The 16,586-nt window shown below is 43.1% G+C and overlaps 1 long non-coding RNA gene across 1 annotated transcript; it reads left to right on the forward strand.

Moving 5' to 3' along the window:
* Positions 1-330: 330 nt before the first annotated feature.
* On the forward strand, positions 331-3,423 carry LOC117526876. The gene is made up of 3 exons (XR_004565374.1): positions 331-342; positions 964-970; positions 3,287-3,423. It is a non-coding gene; the product is annotated as an uncharacterized LOC117526876 (long non-coding RNA).
* Positions 3,424-16,586: the final 13,163 nt, after the last annotated feature.

A 16,586-nucleotide genomic window follows, 5' to 3' on the forward strand; every position in this document is an offset into this window, starting at 1 on the left:
CTGAGAGTCATTCAAGTGCCTTTGGCAAACTCCAGGCGGGCTGTCATGTGTGTTTTACTTGTGGCCCAGTCACACAGCACTTAACAAAGGGCAACAAAGCCCAAATGAAACAAGAAATCTGGATTTTCACTGACTTTCGTTGGCATCGTTTAACCTTCGCACAGCTTTGTTCCTGCAGCTGGCACTTCGTCAGGATTTTTAAACTGTCAAAAAATTTGAACGAATGCCACCAAAAACCTCAGTTCATCCGTATTTTGTTTTGCTGTAGTTTGTGCCGGTTTGTGAGTGCTTTTGTGGAGGAGAGATGCAGCTGCTTCGTCCGCGGTGGAGTTGGTGTGTGGTGTGGGGCGTCTGCCGCTACATGTGAAGTGATGAGTGTTGCTGCCATCATGCGGTGGTGCTGGCTGGCCAGGAAGAATTTCTTGGCCTCTCCACCAGCACATGGCAGTCCGTGATTGTGGTGTTGTTCCAGTGCTGTGCGCACTTGAGAAGAGAGGACCTGCACAAAAAGTGCAGCCGGAGCTGCGGCTTCTGTCTATGATCTCTGAAGGGCTTCCTGTCCCCCAGCCCATGCAGAAAGAAAAGTCTGCTGGCCCTTTCAGTTTGACAGTTCAAAGGTTTTGAGGAAGTGATCCTTGATTGCTGTATATTTGTTTGTAAGCGGGGGGGCTTTGCAGGAGTGCAATCAGCCTCGTTTCCGTGGAACTGAGGGCCGTCACGACGTAATAATATTTCGTGTCATCTGCGGTGATCTCTCAGAGCAAAGTGTGCCTCTATTTATGCAAACCAGGTGGCAGTTTACAGAAGCGTGACTTTGACCCATCAAGTATGGAAAAAATTCCAGCAGGAGCGGACATTCGCGTGTGAACAGCTTTGATCCACAGAGGTGTGACATATGAAAACAGAAAACCCAGTGTTTGAGTCGTTTGAGTCAGTAAATCATGTACAGTATGAATGAGGCAGTCCTTTTGTGTGCACGTGTACGTGCACCACAACACATCCAAACACTGAATGCATTCATCCAGTGTGAATCAGCTGGAGAGAGAGGGGGGTGAAGAGAGAGGTGAAGCGCGTGCGTGTGTGTCTGATCCACATACACAGCGCCTGTGCATGCGTGATCAGAACTGGCAATCGGACCTGCACACGTGTGTGTGACTGACTGGTTGATCACACAGCAGAAGCGCCGGTGATCAGAAACACCAGGGTTTTGAAAAAAGTAAAGACAGAGAGATAGCGCTATTTCTCTTTCTCTCGCTCCCTTCTCTCCTCCCTCTCTCTCTCTCTCTCAATGCTGAAACAAGAGATGGACAGTTTTAAGTTTGGTTGTGAGTTTAAATGCCAATATTTTTGACTTTTTTGTAGGGGGGGAGGTGCACAGAAGAACTCTGAACTTTGGGATCTGATGTTCCCAGCCCTGACAAGGAAGCAGTGTATCCCGCTGTACATTTTCAAACCTGAGTGCTAGACAGAGGGACCACAGAAAGTTCCTGTGGTTCCTCTTTTACTGTGTACACATTTTTCTTCGTGACTCTAGCTGTGCAGCATCTTGCGTAAGGATTCTTTTTATCACAATTATTACATGTGTTTAAATATGCAGGACACAATCTTGTAGCATGACTGCCTCCACATTTATTGCATTTTATCACTGCCTCTTTCTCGTTGTTTTGTCTGGCATGTGGCTTGTGACGGTCAGTTGTTTTTACCGCATGTACTGTCATTTCTTGCTCACTTAGCTCTTTTTTTTTTTGCACAAGAGCTCTGTGTGGCCCTGCACAAATCCACAGTCCTGTACAATGGCAAATTTTTCTCTCACAGCAGCCTTTCTCTTATTCCATTATCCATTATTTATTCATTCATTATCTGTTATTATTCCGTTATCAGCAAGATTTCCACTGAACTACTTGGGCGAGGATGGACTTCGATTTCACCATAGTGAAGCTTTGCTGTGGCAAGCCCCAAATGCATTTGCTATTTGCACTTTAAACCATGCACTATAGATTGTCGAGACAGGGTCATTTGTTTTATGATTACTCATGAAACAAATGTACCATCATCTTCAGTAAAAGTGTGAAGTCTGTGATAGTATCACATGAAACTTGTGCACACATCTTTCTCTCCTCCAGTAGAGGTCACCGACTGTTTGTGTGCCGTAATATGAACACATTCATGTTAATGTCACAAAGATGATAAATTTAGTTAGCTATTTAAAATGGGGAGGCCACACACGCATGCACGTTGAGATCAGTTTCTTACAGCGGCTACATTAAAGCGCCGGGTGTCAAATCATGAGCACTATTAATCAGTGGCATTAGGCGTTCATGTGAAGACCGTTTTATTCTCTGTCAGTCACACATCAAACATTGATACACAGCAGACTGACAATATGCTACATGCACTAAAAATAACCTTTTTAAAACTGTGAATCCTCCACTGGTAACAAGTGTTTGTTTGACAGCGATTGTTTTTAAATGTAACAAGCATAGATAGGACAGCTGGTTGTCCATGCACAGCTGTGAGGGTAAAAGAGTTTAATTATCTGTGAAACACATTCACAAATTTTTTGTCTGCAACATGCAATATGGATGATTTTCTGATCGATTTATGGTTGTGTCATGGTTGCATGCTTGCGATTTGCAATGAAAGTTTATTCCAGAATGTCCTGTTTTTTCAGTCTAGTCTGCATAACTTTCAGAAAATAGAAGCCATTCCTAACTGATGAAGACCTGTTCAAAGTATGGCAAAATTTCACATTATTTGTGACTGATTCTTTGATTCTTTCAGTCTGCTGAGTCCCTTCCTCTTCACCTTCATGACCCATGACTGTTGTGCTAAGTTCAGCAAAAATCACGTCATAAAATATGCTGACGACACAACCGTAGTGGGCCTCATCCAGAACGAGGACAACATGCACTACAGGGAGGAGGTGAGACTCTTCACTAATTGGTGCAACAACAACAATCTGATCCTGAATGTGGAGAAAATGAAGGAGCTGGTGATCGACTTCAGGAGAAGATGCCCCCCTCCCCCATACTCCCATTTACATCAAGGACTCTACTGTGGAGATTGTGCAGCAATCAAAAATCCTGGGGGTTCATGTCTCCAACAAATTCTGCACATATTCTCTCTGGTTAAAAAGGCCAACCAGTGTCAATACTTTCTCTGCAGGTTATCGAGTGCCCAACTGAGCCCAGCTCCTCCTATAGAGGAACAATAAAGAGTGTACTAACCGTTAGTATCTCTCTGTGTCATGAATGTAGCAGCTTTGCAGGAGGAAGGCACTGGGGAGGGTTGTGAGGGCAGCAGAGAAGATTATTAGGGCCAGGCTGCCAACCATTGGTGCACTGGCAGAACAGCGCTGCTTGTCCAGGACAAGAAGGATAATTAGGGACACTTCACATCCCTTTAACAAACTATATTCCTTCCTGCCCTCAGGTAGACAGTATTGTATCCTGAGGTGCAAAACACGCAGATTCAGGGACACCTTTTACCCAACCACCATAAAACAGTTAAATACAAATCGACAGAAAGAACTTTGCAATAGATAATGTAGAATATAGAGTACACTGTAGCATCAACTTTATCCTTGTAGCATCTTCATATGAGCAATATCCTGTGTCCTTTTTTTTATTTATTGTATGCTGTGTATATACACACACAGAGACAGCTATCGATAGTAACAAATTGGGTTTGAAAAAAAGAAACTATCACACACCTTGGACTTTTATTCTTACTTTTAAAGCGCCAGTCAACCACGATCAGGTGTGATCTGAATGAAATGCTGTGTGATCTGTCGGTGTGATCTGTCAGTGTGGTGATCACCGACAGTGACGGCGCTTTAAATGTTTAAACAGCGCATTAAGCAGGCGTGACCACACCTGATCGATCAGGTTGTCTGATGATCACACCAACAGTGACAACGCTTTAAAGAGTTACAGTGCATTAATCAGGTGTGATCACCCTGATCGATCAGGTCATCTGAAGAACATATTGACAGCGATGATGCTTTAAACAGTTACAGCGCATTAATCAAGTGTGATCACCCCGATCGATCCGGTTGTCTGATTATCACACCAACAGCGACAATGCTTTAAAGAGTTATAGCACATTAATTAAGTGTGATCGCACCACAGTGACGGTGCTTTAAAAGTTTAAATCATCACAGCGCTTCTGATACCGGCATGAGAAACGCACCTGGAGCAGAAAAACCACGAGGCACTTGCTTTAAAATGCTTCCAACCACAAATTAAAGTAATTTCAGGTGTCATTTTCAAAAATCATGAGCTTTATGTGGATTCATGTCCATCTGTGATGGTGAATTGGACTGAAATGAACAGGTCAGTTTTGCTCTGTGTATGAATGAAAAAGTCAATCTGCATGAGGACCGCATGTTTCAGCCAATCAGTGGCCAGCATTAATGGATGTATTTAGACTTATGATTAAATTACAAGAAACGTGTGCCAACAATCACATAACTTACCTACAACTTGGCCAATCTGTTTTTTTCAAAAGAGTAATGTCTAAGGTGTAATTTGGTGCTTGTTTTACCATTTGAAAAATTCATCTGTAAATATTCTGCAATCTGCTGCACTAAAAGGGCTTTTCAGTGCTAAAACCAAATATCCACTAATTCCGCAATACGGCTCAGATGCAGATCAAAGCTAATGTATTCACTGAGAGTGCCAATTTGCACCTCACTGTTACAAATGAGAGTGATTCAGGCACTTTTGACTGAGGTATAATTGAAAATGTACACCAAATGGGCTTTTCAATATTAAATTAAAAAGTCCACAAAATACACAATCTGCATCAGATCTACATCAAACTTTGTCAAGAGATAGTGAGTGCCAGTCTGCACCTCAGTTTCAAATATGAGAGTGATTGGGGCATGTTTGATTCAGATATAATGTAAAATATACATTAAATGGGGATTTCAATGCCCATAACATCTGTAATCCGGATCAGATCCATTCGATCATTCGATGAAGGAAATCATCCTATACAATGCTGCTATGAAAGAAATTCAACCTTTTTTGACAGAGTTATGAATTTTTGAAAATTTGTTCAATGTTAAAGGATAGGGATTTTTCCAATATTTTTCCTGACTTTAATCTTTCACCTACGATCTTGAAAACTGAACCAGTTCTTGCCTATCAGGATATGAATTCTCTGTAAAACTTTCCATAATGATATATGAAAAATTCCAGGGTGTTCTTCGTTGGCAGAGGTAATAGTATGACTAATCAATTTGCAGACCCATAAATTGATCAAAATGTACTATGGACCAGTCAGTGGTGTGACTTTGTTGTGACTCAGTCAAGTGAATTAAGTGTTGTTATACCACTACTTCTCTCTTCAACCTCTTGTAAACATTCAAAGGTCAGCGCAAGACTCTCAAAGGTTCAGAAGGAGAAAGTGCTTTTAAGCAGCTGCACATTTATGCCGCTTCTAGCTGACACCCCACTGTCTCGTCTCTGCTGTACAACTGGCTTGAATACAAAGTCAAATCAAATTTGGGAGCATGCCCTGGTGCCACATTTTGCCGCATCCATGACACCTTGGACCCACCTTGGGTCCTGCATGACAATCACCAAGGTAGTCAACTTGTCATGGTATGCCTCCCTGTCCTGTTTTTAATCCTGTTGTAGTTTGTGAGCTATATCAACCCTGAGTTTCAGCTCAGCCGTGGCCAGATACTTGCTAGATCCTTCCAGGTTCCAGATGCTCCTGGTATTCCCTGAAGCTCGTTGATGATTTCTGAGGCTTCCAGCTCCTCCAAGATTCCTGACCTTGACCTCATCTTGCTGTTGCTTCTATTCTCTAAGACAACGGAGCTTTCCACAGCTATATTCAAGGTGACCTGGCCAGCTCTCTAATTCCCGTATTAGAGCGTGTTGTCTTTCCTGGTGTTCCCAGAAACTAACCTGCACAGCTCCCACGCTGCACCGGCTCCTGGTCCTACGGACCTGCACAGCAACGTCACTTTGGCACTGTCTGGCTCTCAGCTCAGAGCGCGCTACTCTGCTTCGCTCCAGTTAAGTTCCTTCATGTTTCTGTGGGATCCCGTTCTCACATATTCTTGCCTGTGACAGTGCATGACTATGAACTGTTCCAAGAACTATATCCAATAACTATATGAATTCTGGCATCGTGAAGTCCTGCTTAATTGGAACTGCATCAGACGTGCAGCACTTGACCTCTGAAGATAATTCATGAACTGTGTACAATTCCTGAATTGCAAACCTTATTTTCTGAGTGGAGAACATTATTTCCAGAACTGAACACTTCTGTTTGAAGCCTCCTGTGAACTGTTAAGGCTTCCAGTGTTACGAGTGCAATCGCTCACCATCTCTCTCCTCTGTTCTCCTAGTTCCTGGTCTCGGCTCTGTGTGTCCCACGTGGTCCCGGCTCTGAACATTCTAAGATCTCAGTTCATTCTCAAGACTGGCTCAGGAACCTGGAGGTCCCTAATGTCCACCTCCACGAGTGGGCTGACTCTCCACTGTGCAGGCACCTCCAGCGCAACATTATTATTTTCCTTGTTGTAAATAAATATAATTTTGTTCACGACCCACTCTGTTCCTTGCTCCCAGCATTTGGGTCCATAGCCTGAAATGGTCTGGTCCCGTCCGGACCCCTAACCATAACACAACTGATTCCCACATCTCCAAAATAACCATCTATCTGTTGCTACCACATCGGTGTCCCCTTGACCTTCTCTAGCCACCGGGTCCTCAATATTCAGGCACCTATCTGTTGGATTATGCCTAAAAATGCACCTGATTAAAATGTCAAAGCTGAAGGTCCCTCACAATGCACGTGATACTTCTCATCTTCGCCTCCTGAAGTAACCGCTCGTTTGACACTAAGTCATTCCAGTAGTACCCAAGGATCCTCCAAAGAGATGTAGTTCCAAAGACATTGAGTCGTTACCTCTCTGGTTAGCTTCAAATTCAGCAAGAAAACTTTTTCCTAGACTTGTACTATACTGCACTATAAGTTATATGTTGCTGCCCCCAGTGGCGAACAAAAGGTGAGTAGAGGCCGCACCAACAGACTGCAGCGCAGTAGTAGAAACCTGACGAAACCCTCTGGTCTTTTATAAATACTGTATTCAACATAAAAAAATCTGAAAAAAAAAATGAATGTCTACAAAGAACTGTACTGAATAGCATCAAATTCTTTCAAAATAAAAAAAGTGTAGGACCTGAAATGCTATCATAATACGAATAAGAATAATTTTACTAATCCCGAAGGAAATTGTTTAGCCCATGTATCCAGATATATGATGGATTGTTTTATGCACACCCCTACTTGTAGTAATGATTGAAAAATTAATCTTTAGTAAGAAAAAGATAATATTACAAATATGATCTTTAAAAGGTCTGATCAATATGCTGATTGAATGCTCTTTGTATTTCAGTTTGCTATGTTGATTTTTCATGTAAGGGTGCCGCTGTGTGTCTGATCCCCACGACTGAGCATTCTGGAGCTCCTGAGCAGGAACTGGACACGACTGTGAGTCTGAACACCTGCTGTGAAACAGTCACCACCAGTTAGATGCCCCACCTCAACAGGTTGACCTAATGGCTTTCAGGGGTCACATGGCAAGAGGTCAACTGTGGATTTAAAAGTGTCATGTGTAAAATGGTTGAGTGGATATAAGGGATTAAAGTGTTACCCTAAACCAGCCACAATGACAGTTCACTTAAGAAAGATAAATGATCAAAGAAAACAGGGGCGGGTCTACAGGGTGACAAGAGGTCTACAGGGGGGCAAGGGCGACAACTGCCTACTGTAGAGCCTTGGCCCCCAGCTGTTCCTCTAAATTTTATGTTCTTAAAACTGTACTTGTAAAAACAATTCATCACTATGGCCACAAGCTACTCAAAGCATTTAAATAAAAAAGTAAACTGACCAAAAATAAACAATTGTAAATATAATCTGAGCTCCTTCCTGCCCCTCAAATACTTAGCTATGGCACTGCATCAAATGCACAGAACAACCTTCACACACACACAAACACACAGTGGGATCGTGTCTGTCTGCAGCCTGACAGAGTGGAGCGACAGAGCAGCCTGAGCATCTTAAGATAAACCCTGTTTCCCCAGGTGAAGGTTAAACACACACTTTTACTTTAAATTAAGTTTGTAATTAATGTAATGTATGCTAAAATTCACAAATAAGAGCATATCAATTACAGTTTTTGCAGATTTGCAAGCAACGTGCAAAGCAGAAAATGTGTTGAAGGTATTGTCACATTGTGTTTTAGCTGTTGTTACAAGAAGTTTTGGATTTTAACTTATAGTCTAAGTATTCACTTTTGGGGTGTAAGCAGTTGGCAAAACTGTAACAGAAGGTCTGTTACGGTCTGAACCCGAATGGAAGGCTGGACCCAAATGCAAGAGACAGGATTTATTGTACAGATCAACTGGAGAATGTGCAACAGAATGAATAATCGTAAGCAGGCCTGGTGAGTGGAGACACGGCCGGCACGGCAGTGGAACCAGGGAGCCGCAGTTTGCAGACGCCAGAACCAGAGTGGTGCGGATGAGCCGGTGGGCACAGCCGAGGTGCAGAAGGGGTTGTGGAAGAGATCTGGACCCAGGTGACTGTCCACGGAGCTGAGGGAGGCGATCCTGCAGGGAGGAGGAGAGACACAGGTGAGTTGGTGTGCGGACCACACAAGCACACAGTACAGAGTGGCCAGACACTCAAGTTTAAAGATGCCAAAAACAGCGGTGTAGGAACGCCAGAGAAAACAGCAGCAGAAGGCAGCGTAGGAACACCAAAAATTACTCTGTCATGGAAAGTAGAGAGGCCAGGTACCAAGCAGGAAAAACTGAGTTTCTGGTGAAGATGAGATGAATGACTGGGGTTTAAATACACTGGCAGTGATCAAATCAAATCAATTTTATTTATATAGCGCCAAGTCACAACAAACTGTTGCCCCAAGGCGCTTTATATTGTAAGGCAAAAGCCATACAATAATTACAGAAAAACCCCAACGGTCAAAACGATCCCCTATGAGCAAGTACTTGGCGACATTGGGAAGGAAAAACTCCCTTTTAACAGGAAGAAACCTCCAGCAGAACCAGGCTCAGGGAGGGGCAGTCTTCTGCTGGGACTGGTTGGGGCTGAGGGGAGAGAATCAGGAAAAGACATGCTGTGGAAGAGAGCAGAGATCAATCACTAATGATTAAAAGCAGAGTGGTGCATACAGAGCAAAAAGAGGTGAATAAAAAGAAACACTGGGTGCATCATGGGAACCCCCCAGCAGTCTAATTCTGTAGCAGCATAACTAAGGGATGGTTCAGCATCACCTGATCCAGCCCTAACTATAAGCTTTTTCAAAAAGGAAAATTTTAAGCTTAATCTTAAAAATAGAGAGGGTGTCTGTCTCCCTGATCCGAATTGGGAGCTGGTTCCACAGGAGAGGAGCCTGAAAGCTGAAGGCTCTGCCTCCCATTCTACTCTTACAAAGCCTAAGAACTACAAGTAAGCCTGCAGTCTGAGAGCAAAGTGCTCTATTGGGGTGATATGGTACTATGAGGTCCCTAAGATAAGATGGGACCTGATTATTCAAAACCTTATAAGTAAAAAGAAGAATTTTAAATTATATTCTAGAATTAACAGGGAGCCAATGAAGAGAAGCCAATATGGGTGAAATATGCTCTATCCTTCTAGTCCCTGTCAGTACTCTAGCTGCAGCATTTTGAATTAACTGAAGGCTTTTCAGGAAACAGTGATGAGACACAGATGAGCTACAGGTGTGGTAGTCAGCACTCAGCTCCACGTCAGCCACCTGGGAGAGAGAGAGAGAGAGAGAGAGAGAGAGAGAGAGAGAGAGAGAGAGAGAGAGAGAGAGAGAGAGAGAGCAGAGTCAGGCAGGGACCAAGGCGACACATACAACATGGTCACCATTTGGGGAGGTATGGTCTAGTGGTTAAGCGTTGGGCTTGAGACCAGAGTATCCTTGGTTCAAATCCCAGCCTGACCAGAAAATCACTAAGGGCCCTTGGGCAAGGTCCTTAATCCCTTTGTTGCTCCCGGTGTGTAGTGTGACAAAGTTTTTGGGGGAAGAGCGAGCTGCAGCCCCGCAGCAGGCAACAGAGTTTTTTTTTTGTTTGTTTTGTTTTTAATTGTTTACATGTGCGCGCGTGAATGGGACAGGAGGTCCTCAAACTGGGTCCCGCAGAGGCGGAAGGACCGCTGAAAGCAGCCGTCACCCAGACGCAGCTCCTACAGCAAATAATGATACTCCCTGAATTGGGAACATCTCATGACGTTTGTCAGTTTTCTACAACAACTCGCTCTGTGTGATCAAGGTCCGTCATGTTAACTTGACTGACAACCGGATCCGGCGAGCGGAATGGAAGCTCCTCCTATTTGATGACGCACCGGGGTGAATTTTCACAGCAAAAGCAGAGCGACACACCGGGCAAAGGAGGCACGTCCGTCGCCATGCGACCCCCTTGAATTTGTAGCGTCTGATCGTGCCCGGTGTGAACGCGGCATTACAGTTCTTTGCACTGCAAATAGGAGAGTCTGTCACAGAACCAGTCAAATCTGAGGCTGTGTGAAGTAAAAGCCAGACTTTAAAGGGGTCATAATCTTAAAAATAGAGAGGGTGTCTGTCTCCCTGATCTGAATTGGGAGCTGGTTCCACAGGAGAGGAGCCTGAAAGCTGAAGGCTCTGCCTCCCATTCTACTCTTACAAAGCCCTAGGAACTACAAGTAAGCCTGCAGTCTGAGAGCATAGTGCTCTATTGGGGTGATATGGTACTATGAGGTCCCTAAGATAAGATGGGACCTGATTATTCAAAACCTTATAAGTAAAAAGAAGAATTTTAAATTATATTCTAGAATTAACAGGGAGCCAATGAAGAGAAGCCAATATGGGTGAAATATGCTCTATCCTTCTAGTCCCTGTCAGTACTCTAGCTGCAGCATTTTGAATTAACTGAAGGCTTTTCAGGAAACAGTGATGAGACACAGATGAGCTACAGGTGTGGTAGTCAGCACTCAGCTCCACGTCAGCCACCTGGGAGAGAGAGAGAGAGAGAGAGAGAGACAGCAGAGTCAGGCAGGGACCAAGGCGACACACACAACATGGTCACCATTTGGGGAGGTATGGTCTAGTGGTTAAGCGTTGGGCTTGAGACCAGAGCATCCTTGGTTCAAATCCCAGCCTGACCAGAAAATCACTAAGGGCCCCTGGGCAAGGTCCTTAGTCCCTTAGTTGCTCCCGGTGTGTAGTGGGCACCTTGCATGGCAGCAGCCTCACATCGGGGTGAATGTGAGGCATTGATGTGTAAAGCGCTTTGAGTGTCTGATGCAGATGGAAAAGTGCAATTAAAATGAGGTCCATTTACTCTTTCTGGGATGGTAAGTGCTAAGTTACAACTGACTGTGAGAGTGCAAGGAAATCGATCATTCCCCGAGACCAAAATATGGCCATCAGGTATTGCGAAGACTTTGCGTCCGTCTGTCCGTCCATCTGTCTGTGCTCAGCATACATCCAGTCCTATTACTGCCAGGGTCTTCAAATTCACAAGGATCATTCTTGGGACAAGTTCACAGATGGGCAACCTTGACCTATTCATTCTGGACACTCAGCATAACTCCATTAAAATCCATTCCATGATTTGGATTTTGTAATAAACAGAAGATAGAAGATTGAAGAAAATAATGATTGTCTGATCAGTCCCACATACAGGTGGTAGGGTCACAAACAGGTGAAGACAGCATGGCTCCATCCTACCTGAAATCAAGAATTCAGGCTGCTGCCGGTGCTGATTTACCAATGTGGCAACTACATAATGCTGTCATGTCAGTGTGGTCTACAATCTATGATGGATGTTTCCTGTATGGGCAGCAGTGTGGATTAGTGGTGAGCACTGTTGCCTCACAGCAAGAAGGTCCTGGGATCACTTCTCACTTGGTCCTTTCTGTGTGGAGTTTGGTTTGCATCTTCTCACCATCTTTATGCAAATTCCTTTCAGGTGATCCAGGTTTACTCCCACTACCTGATTTGAAAACTTTGAAGTGACAGCAGTTTTAAGTGTGTGGATGTGTTTGTTATGTCTATATGTGGTCTTGCGATAGATCGGTGTGCTGTTCACGGTGTACCCCGCTGCTCGCCTCATGACTGCTGGGATAGTCCCTTTTAATTGGATTAAGAGGGCATAGAAAATGAAGGAATGCTTCCTGGATATTGTCAAATCTACAATTAAGCCAGATGTAATGATAAAGGGAGTATAACCACATTCTAGCAAGGTGTAACTAATGAAAAGGTCAGTGAGTGTATTTTAGGTTAAGATAAGATACGATAAGATAAAACTTTGATCTCACAGAGGAGAAATTCACATGTTACGTCAGCTCTTAAAAAACACACAAGATGGGTGCAAGTAGAGGAAAATGTTCATCAAACAGTGTGTGCAAAGATAAGCAATAATAATAATACTTGTAACAGTACAATAAAATAAGAAAATGAGGTAGAAATAGAATATATATATATATATATATATATATATACATACATACATGCACACATACACCTATGCACACACGTGCACACATACCTATACACATACACATATACATATGCATATATATATATATATACGTACATATATAAGTACATATGCATATATACAATATAAACGCAACACTTTTGGTTTTGCTCCCATTTTGTATGAGATTAACTCAACGATCTAAAACTTTTTCCACATACACAATATCACCATTTCCCTCAAATACTGTGCACAAACCAGTCTAAATCTGTGATATTGAGCACTTCTCCTTTGCTGAGATAATCCATCCCACCTCACAGGTGTGCCATATCAAGATGCTGATTAGACACCATGATTAGTGCACAGGTGTGCCTTAGACTGCCCACAATAAAAGGCCACTCTGAAAGGTGCAGTTTTGTTTTATTGGGGGGGATACCAGTCAGTATCTGGTGTGACCACCATTTGCCTCATGCAGTGCAACACATCGCCTTCGCATCATCCGTGAAGAGAACACCTCTCCAACGTGCCAAACGGCAGCAAATGTGAGCATTTGCCCACTCAAATCGGTTACAACGACGAACTGGAGTCAGGTCGAGACCCCGATGAGGATGACGAGCATGCAGATGAGCTTCCCTGAGACAGTTTCTGACAGTTTGTGCAGAACTTCTTTGGTTATGCAAACCGATTGTTCCAGTAGCTGTCCGAGTGGATGGTCTCAGATGATCTTGGAGGAGTCTTCTGCTGGGACTGGTTGGGGCTGAGGGGAGAGAATCAGGAAAAAGACATGCTGTGGAAGACAGCAGAGATCAATCACTAATGATTAAATGGAGAGTGGCGCATACAGAGCAAAACGAGAAAGAAACACTCAGTGCATCATGGGAACCCCCCAGCAGTCTAGGTCTACAGCAGCATAACTAAGGGATGGTTCAGGGTCACCTGATCCAGCCCTAACTACAACCCCTGGCAATAATTATGGAATCACCAGCCTCGGAGGATGTTCATTCAGTTGTTTAATTTTGTAGAAAAAAAGCAGATTACAGACATGACACAAAACTAAAGTCATTTCAAATGGCAACTTTCTGGCTTTAAGAAACACTATAAGAAATCAAGAAAAAAAATTGTGGCAGTCAGTAACGGTTACTTTTTTAGACCAAGCAGAGGGAAAAAAATATGGACTCACTCAATTCTGAGGAATAAATTATGGAATCACCCTGTAAATTTTCATCCCCAAAACTAACACCTGCATCAAATCAGATCTGCTCATTAGTCTGCATCTAAAAAGGAGTGACCACACCTTGGAGAGCTGTTGCACCAAGTGGACTGACATGAATCATGGCTCCAACACAAGAGATGTCAATTGAAACAAAGGAGAGGATTATCAAACTCTTAAAAGAGGGTAAATCATCATGCAATGTTGCAAAAGATGTTGGTTGTTCACAGTCAGCTGTGTCTAAACTCTGGACCAAATACAAACAACATGGGAAGGTTGTTAAAGGCAAACATACTGGTAGACCAAGGAAGACATCAAAGTGTCAAGACAGAAAACGTAAAGCAATATGTCTCAAAAATCGAAAATGCACAACAAAACAAATGAGGAACGAATGGGAGGAAACTGCAGTCAACGTCTGTGACCGAACTGTAAGAAACCGCCTAAAGGAAATGGGCTTTACATACAGAAAAGCTAACCCAAAGCCATCATTAATACCTGAACAGAAAAAAACAAGGTTACAATGGGCTAAGGAAAAGCAATCGTGGACTGTGGATGACTGGATGAAAGTCATATTCAGTGATGAATCTCGACTCTGCATTGGGCAAGGTGATGATGCTGGAACTTTTGTTTGGTGCCATTCCAATGAGATTTATAAAGATGATTGCCTGAAGAGAACATGTAAATTTCCACAGTCATTGATGATATCAATCAATCAATTTTATTTATATAGCGCCAAATCACAACAAACAGTTGCCCCAAGGCGCTTTATATTGTAAGGCAAGGCCATACAATAATTACGGAAAAACCCCAACGGTCAAAACGACCCCCTGTGAGCAAGCACTTGGCGACAGTGGGAAGGAAAAACTCCCTTTTAACAGGAAGAAACCTCCAGCAGAACCAGGCTCAGGGAGGGGCAGTCTTCTGCTGGGACTGGTTGGGGCTGAGGGAGAGAACCAGGAAAAAGACATGCTGTGGAGGGGAGCAGAGATCAATCACTAATGATTAAATGCAGAGTGGTGCATACAGAGCAAAAGGAGAAAGAAACACTCAGTGCATCATGGGAACCCCCCAGCAGTCTAAGTCTATAGCAGCATAACTAAGGGATGGTTCAGGGTCACCTGATCCAGCCCTAACTATAAGCTTTAGCAAAAAGGAAAGTTTTAAGCCTAATCTTAAAAGTAGAGAGGGTGTCTGTCTCCCTGATCTGAATTGGGAGCTGGTTCCACAGGAGAGGAGCCTGAAAGCTGAAGGCTCTGCCTCCCATTCTACTCTTATAAACCCTAGGAACTACAAGTAAGCCTGCAGTCTGAGAGCGAAGCGCTCTATTGGGGTGATATGGTACTATGAGGTCCCTAAGATAAGATGGGACCTGATTATTCAAAACCTTATAAGTAAGAAGAAGAATTTTAAATTCTATTCTAGAATTAACAGGAAGCCAATGAAGAGAGGCCAATATGGGTGAGATATGCTCTCTCCTTCTAGTCCCCGTTAGTACTCTAGCTGCAGCATTTTGAATTAACTGAAGGCTTTTCAGGGATTTAAAAGCAGGAAATTAGAGGTCATCCATGTCTTTATGTCTGTAAGACAATCCTGCAGTTTAGCTAATTGGTGTGTGTCCTCTGGCTTCATGGATAGATAAAGCTGGGTATCATCTGCGTAACAATGAAAATTTAAGCAATGCCGTCTAATAATACTGCCTAAGGGAAGCATGTATAAAGTGAATAAAATTGGTCCTAGCACAGAACCTTGTGGAACTCCATAATTAACCTTAGTCTGTGAAGAAGATTCCCCATTTACATGAACAAATTGTAATCTATTAGATAAATATGATTCAAACCACCGCAGTGCAGTGCCTTATATGTGCCAGATATGGGGCTGCATGTCAGGTAAAGGCACTGAGGAGATGGCTGTCATTACATCATAAATAAATGCACAAGTTTATGTTGATATTTTGGACACTTTTCTTATCCCATCAATTGAAAGGATGTTTGGGGATAATGAAATCATTTTTCAAGATGATAATGCATCTTGCCATAGAGCAGGGGTGGCCAAGTTCGGTCCTCGAGAGCCACACTCCTGACACTCTTAGTTGTCTCCCTGCTCCAACATACCTGAATCCAATGAAAGGTTCATTAAAAGTCTGCTAACGAGTCTTTCATTGGATTCAGGTGTGTTGGAGCAGGGAGACAACTAAGAGTGTCAGGAGTGTGGCTCTCGAGGACCGAACTTGGCCACCCCTGCCATAGAGCAAAAACTGTGAAAACATTCCTTGCAAAAAGACACATAGGTTCAATGTCATGGCCTGCAAATAGTCCGGATCTTAATCCAATTGAAAATCTTTGGTGGAAGTTGAAGAAAATGGTCCATGACAAGGCTCCAACCTGCAAAGCTGATCTGGCAACAGCAATCAGAGAAAGTTGGAGCCAGATTGATGAAGAGTACTGTTTGTCACTCATTAAGTCCATGCCTCAGAGACTGCAAGCTGTTATAAAAGCCAGAGGTGGTGCAACAAAATACTAGTGATGTGTTGGAGCGTTCTTTTGTTTTTCATGATTCCATAATTTTTTCCTCAGAATTGAGTGATTCCATATTTTTTTCCCTCTGCTTGGTCTAAAAAAGTAACCGTTACTGACTGCCACAATTTTTTTTTCCTGATTTCTTATAGTGTTTCTTAAAGCCAGAAAGTTGACATTTGAAATGACTTTAGTTTTGTGTCTGTGATCTGCTTTTTTCTACAAAATTAAACAACTGAATGAACATCCTCCGAGGCCGGTGATTCCACAATTTTTGCCAGGGGTTGTATAAGCTTTAGCAAAAAGGAAAGTTTTAAGCCTAATGTTAAAAGTAGAGAGGGTGTCTGTCTC

Source organism: Thalassophryne amazonica, chromosome 15, assembly GCF_902500255.1.
Source record: "Thalassophryne amazonica chromosome 15, fThaAma1.1, whole genome shotgun sequence".
NCBI lineage: Eukaryota > Metazoa > Chordata > Actinopteri > Batrachoidiformes > Batrachoididae > Thalassophryne > Thalassophryne amazonica.